A 13,935-nucleotide genomic window follows, 5' to 3' on the forward strand; every position below is an offset into this window, starting at 1 on the left:
GGAAGGGCCATACAAGTTCAGACACATTTCCCCATGTAGGTGTTTTCACAGTTGGCCTCGCAGCTTGTAACAACATTGTGCTTCTAGATTCAGTAGATGAATCATAGGCTTGACCTTCAGATTCCCTACTGCAGCTTCCTCATCACCAGCTGGCCACTGTAGACAAGAAAGTAAAAGCATAGGAATATGAAGTTTCAAAATTTGCAGGTTCCACAAAACTTGGAAATGTACGACAGTGAAGAGTATAGGAACTGGCTTCAGGAAAACGTGAGTTGTGACATGACAGATGAAAATTAAGAGTTAAGAAATACATACATACTTCCAAACAGACACATTAGGTGCAAGAGTAGGCTCCTGGAGTCTGTTCTGCCATTCAATATCATAGGCGATGACTGCCGGTGGTGACCATGGTGTGAGTGGTCGCACACAGGGCAGCTCCTGCTTGAAGGCAGAGCGAAGAGCTCTTTTTCCCCAATCTTGGGTGGAATTTTGATGAAAAGGTGTAGGTGAAGGTCGGAGGAGTAGTTTACCCCAGGAATGGTATGTCTCTTGGTTACCAAAACCAGCAGAAAACCGTGAGAGCCTGGCCAAAGAGCTGGAGGAAACTTGTGGTGCTTCAGTCAGTGAAGCACGGCTGAGGGGGAAGAGCTGGTGCAAGGTGGAAGTTACCCAGATGGAGCAGTTGATGGCTTTTATTAAGGAGGAATTCTGGCAGCAGACGAAGGAGATGCGGGAGGATCACTCGAAGGCCATCGAAGGAGCTGTGGAACCCCTGAAGTATTTGTTGGAACGGGTGGAGAGGTGTTTGAAGGTGTAGGGGTCGCAGATTCAGGAGATCGAAGGAGTGATTGGGGACCACAGCGATCTCGTAAACTGCCCCTTTTGCCTACCTCAACTGCCGTACCGCTTTGTCCGTGTGGTAGGCTATATTAGGGGTATAACGGTACCTAGGTGGGATGTATTTTATACTGTAGTATGAGTGGTAGAACCTGCCTGCTGGTTCCGCCCAGCAGGCGGAGCATAAGAGTCTGTGTTTCACCCACAGCAGTCATTCTGTACCGGAGCTGCTGGGGTAACTACTTGTTCATTAAAGCCTTCAATTGGACTACAATGTTGCTTCAGTAGTGATTGATCGTGCATCAGTCCATTGACATCAAATCAAACTGCATTTGAGGTTCCTGTCTGCACACCAACAATTCCATCACATATTTACAATCCGCGTTTAAAATCTTATCCACCAATTCCTGTCGCTCCTCCTCCCATTCCATCGAACTCTTCAGGGGTTCCACAGCTCCTTCGATGACCTTCGAGTGATCCTCCCGCATCTCCTTCCTCTGCTGCCGGAATTCCTCCTTAATAAAAGCCATCAACTGCCCCATCTGGGGCCTTCCACTTTGCACCAGCTCTTCCCCCTCAGCCATGCTTCACTGGCTGTTCACATGTCCTCCCTGTCCACATGTACCTCAACAGCTATAATCTCTCCCCTAATCCCCACTTTAATGTCTCCCATAGGTTTGAGGGTGAAACCTCCCCATTGTCATTTTTGCAATGTATTCCTAGATGGCCCTTCAGATCCTCACTCAGGAGTGAAGGGGTTCTCACACAGACCCACTCCCGCCCCTCACCCCAAGTCTGGCAACAACCCTACATCTAATTGCCTCATTAAGAGCCCCTGCGGTGCACTTGACCCACTCCCAACACCAGGTACACCCAATGCAACCTCCCGTGGGCAGCAATCGTGGCCAGGATCAATCTGCCTTTGGGTCCAGCACAAAGCTCCCCTATAATAAGCTGGTGAGTTTCTATGTCTGGCACTGCCGCCACCAACCGCGTAATGAATGATACATCATCCCAATTTGGGGCATAAACGTTCATCAGTACCACTGGTTTCCCTTCCAAGTGTCCTGTCACTATCACATATCATGACCCTCCCACCCCCACCACATCAGCTCTCCCCCCCCCCCCCCCCCCCCCCCCCCCCCCAGGGCCCGCACATTCCACATAACCAGCCATGTCAGGGGTTTCACACAAAACATTGTACAACCATCACCAGACATTACCCTGATGACATCACTTCCGGTACTGCCAGACACATCAGACCCTGAAACATTCCCAGCACACTCACTCCATAAGCCAGCATCAATCTTCAGCCCAGCGTTCACCTGCCATTTTAATACATATTCCAAAAAGGGGTCTGACAGCAATGAAAGGTCCACAGCTCAGTCCACACTCTTCATAAAAAGAAATTTCAGGGAAGACAGCCAACAGCTCCAATTTATCCTTGTCGCCAATGAAGTAAACGGTAATGGGGGAGTCCAAAGAGTTCATAAGAAAGAAATTTATTCAGCATCACAGCAGTATTTACACAGTACCCAGTTACATATTCAGACTCCTCACTCCTTTCTGTCAGCTGTGACAGCAGCTGACCTGTTACACTGGTGCTGGTTAACTCACAGCCCAATCAGCATAAGGGAATAATAATCCCCAGCTGGATGGCTCCCATGCAGGGTTACAACACTTTCCCTGGCTGGAGTCTGAAAGTGACGCATCAGAGTCAAGAGCCAGTGTTTAAGTGGGTATCCCCCAGCAACCATCCCTGCAGGCGGTCTAGCCCCTCGAAGATCCCAGACATCTGGGAGCGACTGAGGATATGGGACTTGTTGCAATTCCCATGGAACTGTGAACACACGTTCAGGATTTGATGGTCGTACACCAAACTGCACGTTAACAGAATGGTAGCCCTTGTGGAATCTCAAAAGGCTGCTGCCAGGGAGCCCGTATGGCCACTTGGGTGAAGTCTATCACTCTCTGCACTCTGGGGAACCCAGAGATGTATGCAAAGCCTGTAAATCTTCGAGCGTGTCTATCCTCATCCAGAACAAAGTTCACATAATGATGGGAACTCCTGTAAAGGGCATTGGTCACGTCCTGATTGCACCAATGTGCTGCCTGTTGTGAAATTCTGCACAGATTCCCAGTGCTCCCTGAAAAGGCCCAACGGCAAATAAGTTATTTTAAAATATTTTTATTAAAGGCTTTTCAACAAAATATAAATATACAAAATATCAAAAGGACAACCAAAGAGGAAAAAAAGTTCATCACAACAACCCGCCCAACAACCTCAACCCTCCAACCCCCCAGACACCGACCCCCTACCATGTCCCACCTTACCCTTTTCAATTCCCCTAACCTCCTTAACCTCCCCCAACACCCAACTTTGCTGACCACTCAATCCTTCTTGAAGAAATCAATGAAGGATTTCCATCTCTGAGTGAAACCCTCTACAGGCCCCCGCAGAGCGAACTTGATCTTCTCTAACCAGGGAAATTCTGCCAGGTCATTCACCCTCCCCTACCTTTGGCGGCTTCGGGTCCCCCCAACACAATAAAACCCGTCTCCGGGCTATTAGAGAGGCAAAGGCCTTCTAATCGGCCTCTTCCCCTCACCACCCCAAATATTGCTACCTCTGGATTTGGGGCCACCCTCACCCCCAAAACCTTGGATATAACATCCAAGAACCCCTGCCAGAACCCCCTCAATCTTGGACACGCCAGAACATGTGGAAGTGCACTGCCCACACCTATCCCCTACCCTGTCAAAAAACCTGCTCATCCTGGCCACCGTCATATGGGCCCTAGGCGCCACTTTAAATGGATGAGGCTTAACCTCGCACATAACGAGAACGTACTCAGACTCCGCAAGGCCTCAGTCCATATTCCAATTCCACTACCAACTTCTCCTCCCACTCGCTTAACATCTTCCACCAGGGCACTCTTCCACTTCATCAGTTCCATATAAGTATCTGAAACCTTCCCCTCCCCTATTTCGTCCTCTGACAGAAGCTTATCTTGCAGCACTGGAGGCGGCAACCCCGGGAAAGACGGCACCTCTCTCCACACAAAATCCTGAACCTGCAACTCAAACATTTCCTCCAACAGCCTTGCACATTTGCCCCCGCCTGCCGCCAAAAGCGAGTTTGCCAAAGCAAAGGTGGTCTACCTGGAGCACGTTATGGGACAGGGATGAGTGGTACTCAGAACAACCAAGATAAAGACATTATTAGATTTCCCCATTGCCAAAAAGAAATGGGAGATTGAAGTTCCTGGGAATATGCGAGTACCGAACTTTAGTACCATAGTGGTACCTTTGACTAATGTACTTTAGAAACAAGCAAAAATGGTATGGTCTGCAGGATGCCATACAGGTTTTGAGAAATTAAGGGCAATCTTGGTTAGTGAACCAATGTTGGTCACCCTGACTTTTTCAACCCCTTTAAAATGGCTATGGGTGCCAGCGATCTGGTGGTGGGGTAGTGTTACTGCAGGATGACGAGTCTGGAATTGAGAGGACGGTGGGATACCTTTCAAAGAAACTAAGTCTGTACCAAAGAAAGTACTCCACCATTGAGGTCTTAGCATTGCTACTAGCCCTTCAACATTTGGAAGTTTATGTCTGGCATTATAATAACAAAGCCTAGCCTATACTGACCATAATCCGCTTGCGTTTGTGGGAAAATTTAAAACTCGGAATGCAAGATTGTTCTGTTGGAGTTTATTGTTACAAACTTTCAAAATTGTCCATGTTCCTGGAAAGGATATTATTGCGGATGCATTGTCACAAGTTTAAGTGCTGATAAGTGGCAGATGAAAGATTGGAGGAACTTATGTAGTGGTAAAGGAAGGATGAATGGATGTGTGTCTTGTGTTTGTGCCACATACCTTGTGATGAAATATCCTTGCAATGACATTACATCCCGCTAAGGGGTATGAAAGAGTCCTTCCTGTTTATTTATTTTGTTCCATTTCTTTTATTTTATTATTTTGGTCCATGGACCCATAATTGAGATGCACCTTTAAACAGAAGACGCGGCTGAAACAGCCTGCTTGGCAGGCCACTGCATTCCCAGTTTTTGCATTTTGGAAAGGAGAAACCAGACTCTTTGGCACCAAATGGATCTTTGGAAACAGGTCTAGAGGAAGTCGGTTCAATTGGTTAACTGACAACCGGGGGGTTGGCCACAGACAGTGTTCTGCCTGAAAACAGTCAATGATTGGTTCCTGCACGACACTTTCCAGGAGAACTCAGTAGAAGTGTTTAGACCTTGGAAGTGAAAGGACTCTCTCTCTCCTGCTTGCTGAAGTGTAAGAACTGCTTTATTGTTCTGAAAGCAGTGAGTGCCTGGTACATCCTTTGCTGTGAACTTAAAAATACACTAAGTCTGCAGAGAAGATAGACAGATTTGCCAGTGAAAACCAGCTTCAGTCTAGAAGGAGGAAGTACCAAATCGAAAGCCTGAACTTAAGAAAGATAATGACTGGAAGTTATCCCAGGGTATCAAAGATCCTTATCCTTTTATTTTTATTAATATTTTCTTTCCCTTTCCAGGAAGCGGGGGTTGAGAAAGGGGTAGTAGATAGTCTGTCCATTTAATTATAACACTGCACATAATAAAAGGTTACTTGTGTTTTAAAGTTACAAACCTTTCTTTTAAAGTGTTTTTATTAGAGTTTTTCATTTTATAAATTACAAAATAAACAAATCTACACAAACCAAGTACAATTTACAGAGAAGATACATTAAAAGTAACATGAACACAACTCTACCCACCCCTCCCCCCAACAACTGACAGTGATCAGTTCCTTAAAATAAACCATGAAAGGTTGCCAACTCTGTTGGAACCCCTCGACCAAACCCCTCACGGTGTACTAGACCTTCTTGGGGAACAAAAACTCCATCAAGTCTTCTGACCATACTGAGGCACTGGGCGGAGATACAGATCTCCACCCCAGCAGAACCCGCCTCTGGCCAATCAATGAAGCGAAGGCAAGAACATCTACCCCACATCCGTCTATAGCCCCAGCGACACCCCAAATATGACAACTAACAAACAGGGCTCCAGTTCAATATTCAAAATCACCCACAAGGTGCTAAAGAAGAAGAACCAAAAGCTCACAAGATTGGGATAAGACCAGAACATGTGCACATGGTTGGCCGTAGCCCAGTAACAGCGGTCGCACCCGTCATCCACCTCCCTGAAGAAACACCTAATTCTGGACTTGGTCAGGTACGCCCTAAACACCACTTTAAGCTGGATCAAACCCAGCCTCCCACATTCTATGTTCTAGGAGGACATGAAGGTAACCCTATGAAGGGCTTCACTCCAGACCTCATCATCTATTATGGGCCTCAAGTTAATAATTAATAATCTTTATTGTTACATGAACACTGCAATGAAATTACTGTGAAAAGCCCCTAGTCACCACATTCCGGCATCTGTTCGGGTACACTGAGGGAGAATTCAGAATGTTCAAATTACCTAACAGCACGTCTTTCGGGACTAGTGGGAGGAAACCGGAGAACCCGGAGGAAATCCACGCAGACACGGGGAGAATGTGCAGACTCCACACAGTGACCCAAGCCGGAAATTGAACCTGGGACCCTGGAGCTGTGAAGCAACAGTGGTACCCACTGTGCTACCGCGCTGTCCTTCTCCTCCCACCTCGCCTTTCCCCTTCCACTGAAATCAAATCTGCTGCCAAAATCCGTCCATAAATATTGGATGTGATACCCTCCTCCGACCCCGTGGGCAAAAGGACTCTCTCCATCAGAAATACTGGCAATGCCATGGGGAATGTCGGGAAGGTCCATCGTATAAATATCTGATACCTGGAGATATCTGAATGAGTCCGGGCCCGAGAGCCAAAACTTCACCATCAATTCCTCTAGACTGCCAAATGGCCCCTCCAGAAACAGGTATCCCAATCTCTCCATCCCTCACCCTCCACACATCACAAACATGGCGTAAAGTTACAAACCTGGTGACTGTAGTTTATTGGGCTCAACCAAAGATCTCGGGTATTTTAAATAAATTCTAATTCAAGATGACGGTGCTCCTGAGGTTTCTGTTCCTGTTCCAGTGCCTCCCCATCCTTATCCCGAAGGCCTTTTTCAGGTGGGTTAACAGGAACATTACGGGATTTGTGTGGGTGCACGGGACCCCGAGGGTGAGAAGGGTGTTTCTGGAGCAGGGCAGGGATAGGGGGGGCTGGCGCTGCCCAACCTCTGTGGATATTATTGGGCTGCCAACGCAGCGATGGTGCGTAAGTGGGTAACGGACGGGGAGGGGGCAACATGAAAGTGGATGGAGATGGCATCCTGTGTGGGCACGAGCCTGGAAGCGCTGGTAACGGCGCCGCTCCAACGAGGTATACCACGAGCCCGGTGGTGGCGGCTAACCTCAAGATTTGGGGGCAATGGAGGCGGCACGGGGGGAGGTGGGGGCCTCGATGGGGTCCCCGATACGGGGGAACCACCGTTTTTTTCCGGGGAGAATTGATGGCGGGTTCCTGAGTTGGCACAGGGCAGGTGTCAGGAGGCTGGGGGACCTGTTCATAGATGGGAAGTTCGCGAGCCTGGGTGAGCTGGAAGGGAAGTTTAGGCTCCCCCCGGGGAACACCTTTAGGTACATGCAAGTAAGGGCGTTTGTCAGGCAGCAGGTGGCGGGGTTCCCTCCGCTGCCGCCGCGTGGGGTTCAGGACAGGGTGCTCTCGGGGGTGTGGGTTGGAGAGGGGAGGATCTCGGAAGCTTACCAGGTGATGCAGGAGGTAGACGAGGCCTCGGTGGAGGAGCTGAAAGGTAAATGGGAGGAGGAGCTGGGTGAGGAGATTGAGGAGGGGACGTGGGCGGATGCCCTGGAAAGGGTGAACTCCTCTTCTTGTGCGAGGCTTAGCCTCATACAGTTTAAGGTGAGCATAGGGCTCATATGCCCGGGACAAGGATGAGCCGGTTTTTTGGGAGCGAGGACAGGTGTATTAGGTGCTCAGGGGGCCCAGCAAACCATGTCCATATGTTCTGGGCATGCCCAGCGCTGGGGGAATTTTGGAAGGGTGTAGCAAGGACGGTATCGAGGGTGGTAGGATCCAGGGTCAATCCAGGCTGGGGACTCGCAATATTTGGGGTTGCAGTGGAGCCGGGAGTGCAGCAGGCGAAAGAGGCCGGTGTTCTGGCCTTTGCGTCCCTAGTAGCCCGGCGGAGGATTCTTCTTCAGTGGAAGGATGCGAGGCCCCCAAGCGTGGAGGCCTGGGTCAACGATATGGCGGGGTTTATTAAATTAGAGAGGGTGAAATTTGCCCTAAGGGAGTCAGTGCAGGGGTTTTTCAGGAGATGGAAACCATTCCTAGATCTCCTGGCAGAACGGTAAAATCAAAAGGTCAGCAGCAGCAACCGGGGGGGGGGGGTTCTTTGTTTTTGTTTTGGGTTGAATCTTTGCCAACGACGGGCGTTTATTTATTGTTTCTCTTTTGTATATATGGGGGGGGGGGGGGGGGTTGTTCTTTTTGTTCTTAGAATTTTCTGTTACTGTTTTCTTTCTTGTGAAAATGTGAAAATTTGAATTAAAATTATTTTTTAAAAAAATAATAAATTCTAATTCGCCACTCCGGATCAAATGGGGCTGGAATTGACCACGTACAAGGCCAGGGTGTTGTGAAAAAAGCATCCTACCATTTCATGATATTAGCTCCTCATACTCTCGATGCAGAACCTCCTTCATGGTTCTACCTATGCCTTTGGTACCTACATGGAGCATGACAACTGGATCTCACCCCCCCCCCCCCCCCTCCCCTGTCCCTGACCACTGACCAAACCAGAAGACCTCATTCTAAGTGGTGTGATCGCCTCCTGGTATAAAGAATCAGTTGGTAGGAAGAATGAGGAGAGTCATTAATATCGAAGTAGTAAAATTTTCGAAGAATACAGGAACAAAGATAACTGGGATGCAAAGATAACCCAAGCCTTTGAAGTTGGGTAGACTATTTACAAATAGGAAACAGTATCCTTAGTTTTATAAATTGGGGCATAGAATGTAAAAATAATGAAGTTATCCTAAACATAGTTGAACTCCAGCTGGAGTACCAAGTCCAAATCTGACGCTACATTTAAGCAATAAAATTAAGGCCTTAGAGAATGTAGAGGAAATCTAGCAGAATGGCACCAATGATTTGGGAATTCAACTACGTGAGAGACTAAAGAAACTTAGGTTATTTTTAGACTTAAATAAGGGGTGATTCAGTAGAGGCATTCAAAATTAGTTCAAATTTTGACAGAGTAGATAGATAGAAAGATAGAGAAATACAGCACAGAACAGGCCCTTCGGCCCACGATGTTGCGCCGAACTTTTGTCCTAGGTTAATCATAGAATTTTGGACAATTTAGCACGGCCAATCCACCCAACCTGCACATCTTTGGACTGTGGGAGGAAACCGGAGTACCCGGAGGAAACCCACGCAGTCACGGGGAGGATGTGCAGACTCCACACAGACAGCGACCCAAGTCGAAATCGAACTTGGGACCCTGGAGCTGTGAAGCAATTGTGCTATCCACAATGCTACCGTGCTGCCCTTAAGAAGTTAACCTACACTCCATTATTCTACCCTAATCCATGTACCTATCCAATAGCCGCTTGAAGGTCCCTAACTTTTCCGACTCAACTACATCCACAGGCAGTGCATTCCATGCCCCCACTACTCTCTGGGTAAAGAACCTACCTCTGACATCCCCTCTATATCTTCCACCATTTATCTTAAATTTATGTCCCCTTGTAATGGTGTGTTCCACCCGGGGGAACAGTCTCTGACTGTCTACTCTATCTATTCCCCTAATCATCTTATAAACCTCTATCAAGTCGCCCCTCATCCTTCTCCATTCTAATGAGAAAAGGCCTAGCACCCTCAACCTTTCCTCGTATGACCTACTCTCCATTCCAGGCAACATCCTGGTAAATCTCCTTTGCACCTTTTCCAAAGCTTCCACATCCTTCCTAAAATGAGGTGACCAGAACTTCACACAGTATTCCAAATGTGGCCCGACCAAGGTTTTGTACAGCTGCATCATCACTTCACGGCTCTTAAATTCAATCCCTCTGCTAATGAACGCTAGCACACCATAGGCCTTCTTCACAGCTCTATCCACTTGAGTGGCAACTTTCAAAGATCTATGAACATAGACCCCAAGATCTCTCTGCTCCTCCACATTGCCAAGAACCCTACCATTAACCCTATATTCCGCATTCATATTTGTCCTTCCAAAATGGACAACCTCACACTTGTCAGGGTTAAACTCCATCTGCCACTTCTCAGCCCAGCTCTGCATTCTATCTATGTCTCTTTGAAGCCGACAACAGCCCTCCTCACTATCCACAACTCCACCAATCTTCGTATCATCTGCAAATTTACTGACCCACCCTTCAACTCCCTCATCCAAGTCGTTAATAAAAATCACAAACAGCAGAGGACCCAGAACTGATCCCTGCGGTACGCCACTGATAACTGGGCTCCAGGCTGAATATTTGCCATCCACCACCACTCTCTGTCTTCTATCGGTTAGCCAGTTTGTTATCCAACTGGCCAAATTTCCCACTATCCCATGCCTCCTTACTTTCTGCATAAGCCTACCATGGGGAACCTTATCAAATGCCTTACTAAAATCCATGTACACTACATCCACTGCTTTACCTTCATCCACATGCTTGGTCACCTCCTCAAAGAAGTCAATAAGACTTGTAAGGCAAGACCTACCCCTCACAAATCCGTGCTGACTATCCCTAATCAAGCAATGCCTTTCCAGATGCTCAGAAATCCTATCCCTCAGTACCCTTTCCATTACTTTGCCTACCACCGAAGTAAGACAAACTGGCCTGTAATTCCCAGGGTTATCCCTATTCCCTTTTTTGAACAGGGGCACGACATTCGCCACTCTCCAATCCTCTGGTACCACCCCTGTTGACAGAGAGGACGAAAAGATCATTGCCAACGGCTCTGCAATTTAATTTCTTGCTTCCCATAGAATCCTTGGATATATCCCGTCAGGCCCGGGGGACTTGCCTATCCTCAAGTTTTTCAAAACGCGCAATACATCTTCCTTCCTGACAAGTATCTCCTCAAGCTTATCAGTCTGCTTCACGCTGTCCTCTCCAACAATATGGCCCCTCTCGTTTGTAAATACTGAAGAAAAATACTTGTTCAAGACCTCTTCTATCTCTTCAGACTCAATACACAATCTCCCGCTACTGTCCTTAATCGGACCTACCCTCGCTCTAGTCATTCTCATATTTCTCACATATGTGTAAAAGGCCTTGGGATTTTCCTTGATCCTACCCGCCAAAGGTTTTTCATGCCCTCTCTTAGCTCTCCTAATCCCTTTCTTCAGTTCCCTCCTGGCTATCTTGTATCCCTCCAGCACCCTGTCTGAACCTTGTTTCTTCAGCCTTACATAAGTCTCCTTCTTCCTCTTAACAAGACATTCAACCTCTCTTGTCAACCACGGTTCCCTCACTCGACCATCTCTTCCCTGCCTGACAGGGACATACATATCAAAGACACGCAGTACCTGTTCCTTGAACAAGTTCCACATTTCACTTGTGTCCTTCCCTGACAGCCTATGTTCCCAACTTCTGCACTTCAATTCTTGTCTGACAGCATTATATTTACCCTTCCCCCAATTATAAACCTTGCCCTGTTGCACGCACCTATCCCTCTCCATAACTAAAGTGAAAGTCACAGAATTGTGGTCACTACCTCCAAAATGCTCCCCTACTAACAAATCTATCGCCTGCCCTGGTTCATTACCAAGTACTAAATCCAATATGGCCTCCCCTCTGGTTGGACAATCTACATACTGTGTTAGAAAAGCTTCCTGGACACACTGCACAAACACTACCCCATCCAAACTATTTGATCTAAAGAGTTTCCACTCAATGTTTGGGAAGTTGAAGTCACCCATGACTACTACCCTGTGACTTCTGCACTTTTCCAAAATCTGTTTCCAATCTGTTCCTCCACATCTCTGCTGCTATTGGGGTGCCTATAGAAAACTCCCAACAAGGTGACTGCTCCTTTCCTATTTCTGACTTCAACCCATATTACCTCAGTAGGCAGATCCCCCTCGAACTGCCTTTCTGCAGCTGTTATACTATCTCTAATTAACAATGTCACCCCCGCACCTACTTTACCATCCTCCCTAATCTTGTTGAAACATCTATAACCAGGGACCTCCAACAACCATTTCTGCCCTCTTCAATCCAAGTTTCCGTGATGGCCACCACATCGTAGTCCCAAGTACCAATCCATGCCTTAAGTTCACCCACCTTATTCCTGATGCTTCTTGCATTACAGTATACACACTTCAACCCATCTCCTTGCCTGCAAGTACTCTCCTTTGTCATTGTTACCTTCCCCACTGCATCACTACGTGCTTTGGCGTCCTGACTATCGTCTTCCTTAGTTGCTGGACTACAGATCCGGTTCCCATTCCCCTGCCAAATTAGTTTAAACCCTCCCGAAGAGTACTAGAAAACCTCCCCCCCAGGATATTGGTGCCTCTCTGGGTCAGATGCAACCCGTCCTTCTTGTACAGGTCCCACCTTCCCCAGAATGCGCTCCAATTATCCAAATACCTGAAGCCCTCCCTCCTACACCATTCCTGCAGCCACGTGTTCAACTGCACTCTCTCCCTATTCCTAGCCTCGCTATCATGTGGCACCGGCAACAAACCAGAGATGACAACTCTGTCTGTCCTGGCCTTTAACTTCCAGCCTAACTCCCTAAACTTGTTTATTACCTCCACACCCTTTTTCCTACCTACATCGTTGGTACCAATGTGCACCACGACTTCTGGCTGCTCACCCTCCCCCTTCAGGATCCTGAAGACACGATCCGAGACATCCCTGGCCCTGGCACCCGGGAGGCAACATACCTTTCGGGAGTCTCGCTCGCGACCACAGAATCTCCTATCTATTCCCCTAACCATTGAATCTCCTATTACTATTGCTTTTCTATGCTCCCCCCTTCCCTTCTGAGCCCCAGAGCCAGACTCAGTGCCAGAGACCTGGCCGCTGGGGCCTTCCCCTGGTAGGTCATCCCCCCCAACAGCATCCAAAACGGTATACTTGTTTTGAAGGGGAACGGCCACGAGGGATCCCTGCACTGTCTGTCTGTTAGTTTTCTTTCCCCTGACTGTAACCCAGCTACTCTTATCCAGTACCTTTGGTGTGGCTACCTCCCTGTAACTCTTCTCTATAACCCCCTCTGCCTCCCGGATGATCCGAAGTTCATCCAGCTCCAGTACCTTAACACGGTCTCTGAGGAGCTGGAGTTGGGTGCACTTCCCGCAGGTATAGTCAGCGGGGACACCAGTGGTTTCCCTTACCACCCACATCCTACAGGAGGAGCATGCAACTGCCCTAGCCTCCATCCCCTCTTACTTTACAGAATTAGCTGCCCCTTGGACCAACTGGACCTCCGCCCTCCGACTCTACTTCCAGTCAACTGTACTCTAAACTCCTGGCTCCCTTCACGCTCTTTGATAAATATAGGAAATGAAATGTAAGGAGCACCTTACTCCCTCCTCACCTAACTCCCTCAGTCACCAAATTCCCACTGTAGCACTCAAATGCCGCAAGTTCAGCACTCCCTCAGTCACCAAACTCTCACTGTAGCACTCAAATGCACCAAGTTCAGCACTCCCTCAGTCACCAAACTCTCACTGTAGCACTCAAATGCCACAAGCTCAGCACTCCCTCAGTCACCAAACTCTCACTGTAGCACTCAAATGCACCAAGTTCAGCACTCCCTCAGTCACCAAACTCTCACTGTAGCACTCAAATGCCACAAGCTCAGCACTCCCTCAGTCACCAAACTCTCACTGTAGCACTCAAATGCACCAAGTTCAGCACTCCCTCAGTCACCAAACTCTCACTGTAGCACTCAAATGCCACAAGCTCAGCACTCCAGTGCAAACAAAGTCTGCACTGTAACTAGCTCCTATTTATACTGTGACTCTAGCTTCTGAAAACTGGCCTAATGCAATTAACTAATTAACAAGCTCCAGCTGCAAGTAAGTCCAAGTAGAACCTTGTTTAAAGCTGATTCAAAATTCATC

The sequence above is a fragment of the Scyliorhinus canicula genome, chromosome 1 (genome assembly GCF_902713615.1).
Source record: "Scyliorhinus canicula chromosome 1, sScyCan1.1, whole genome shotgun sequence".
In the NCBI taxonomy this organism is placed as follows: domain Eukaryota; kingdom Metazoa; phylum Chordata; class Chondrichthyes; order Carcharhiniformes; family Scyliorhinidae; genus Scyliorhinus; species Scyliorhinus canicula.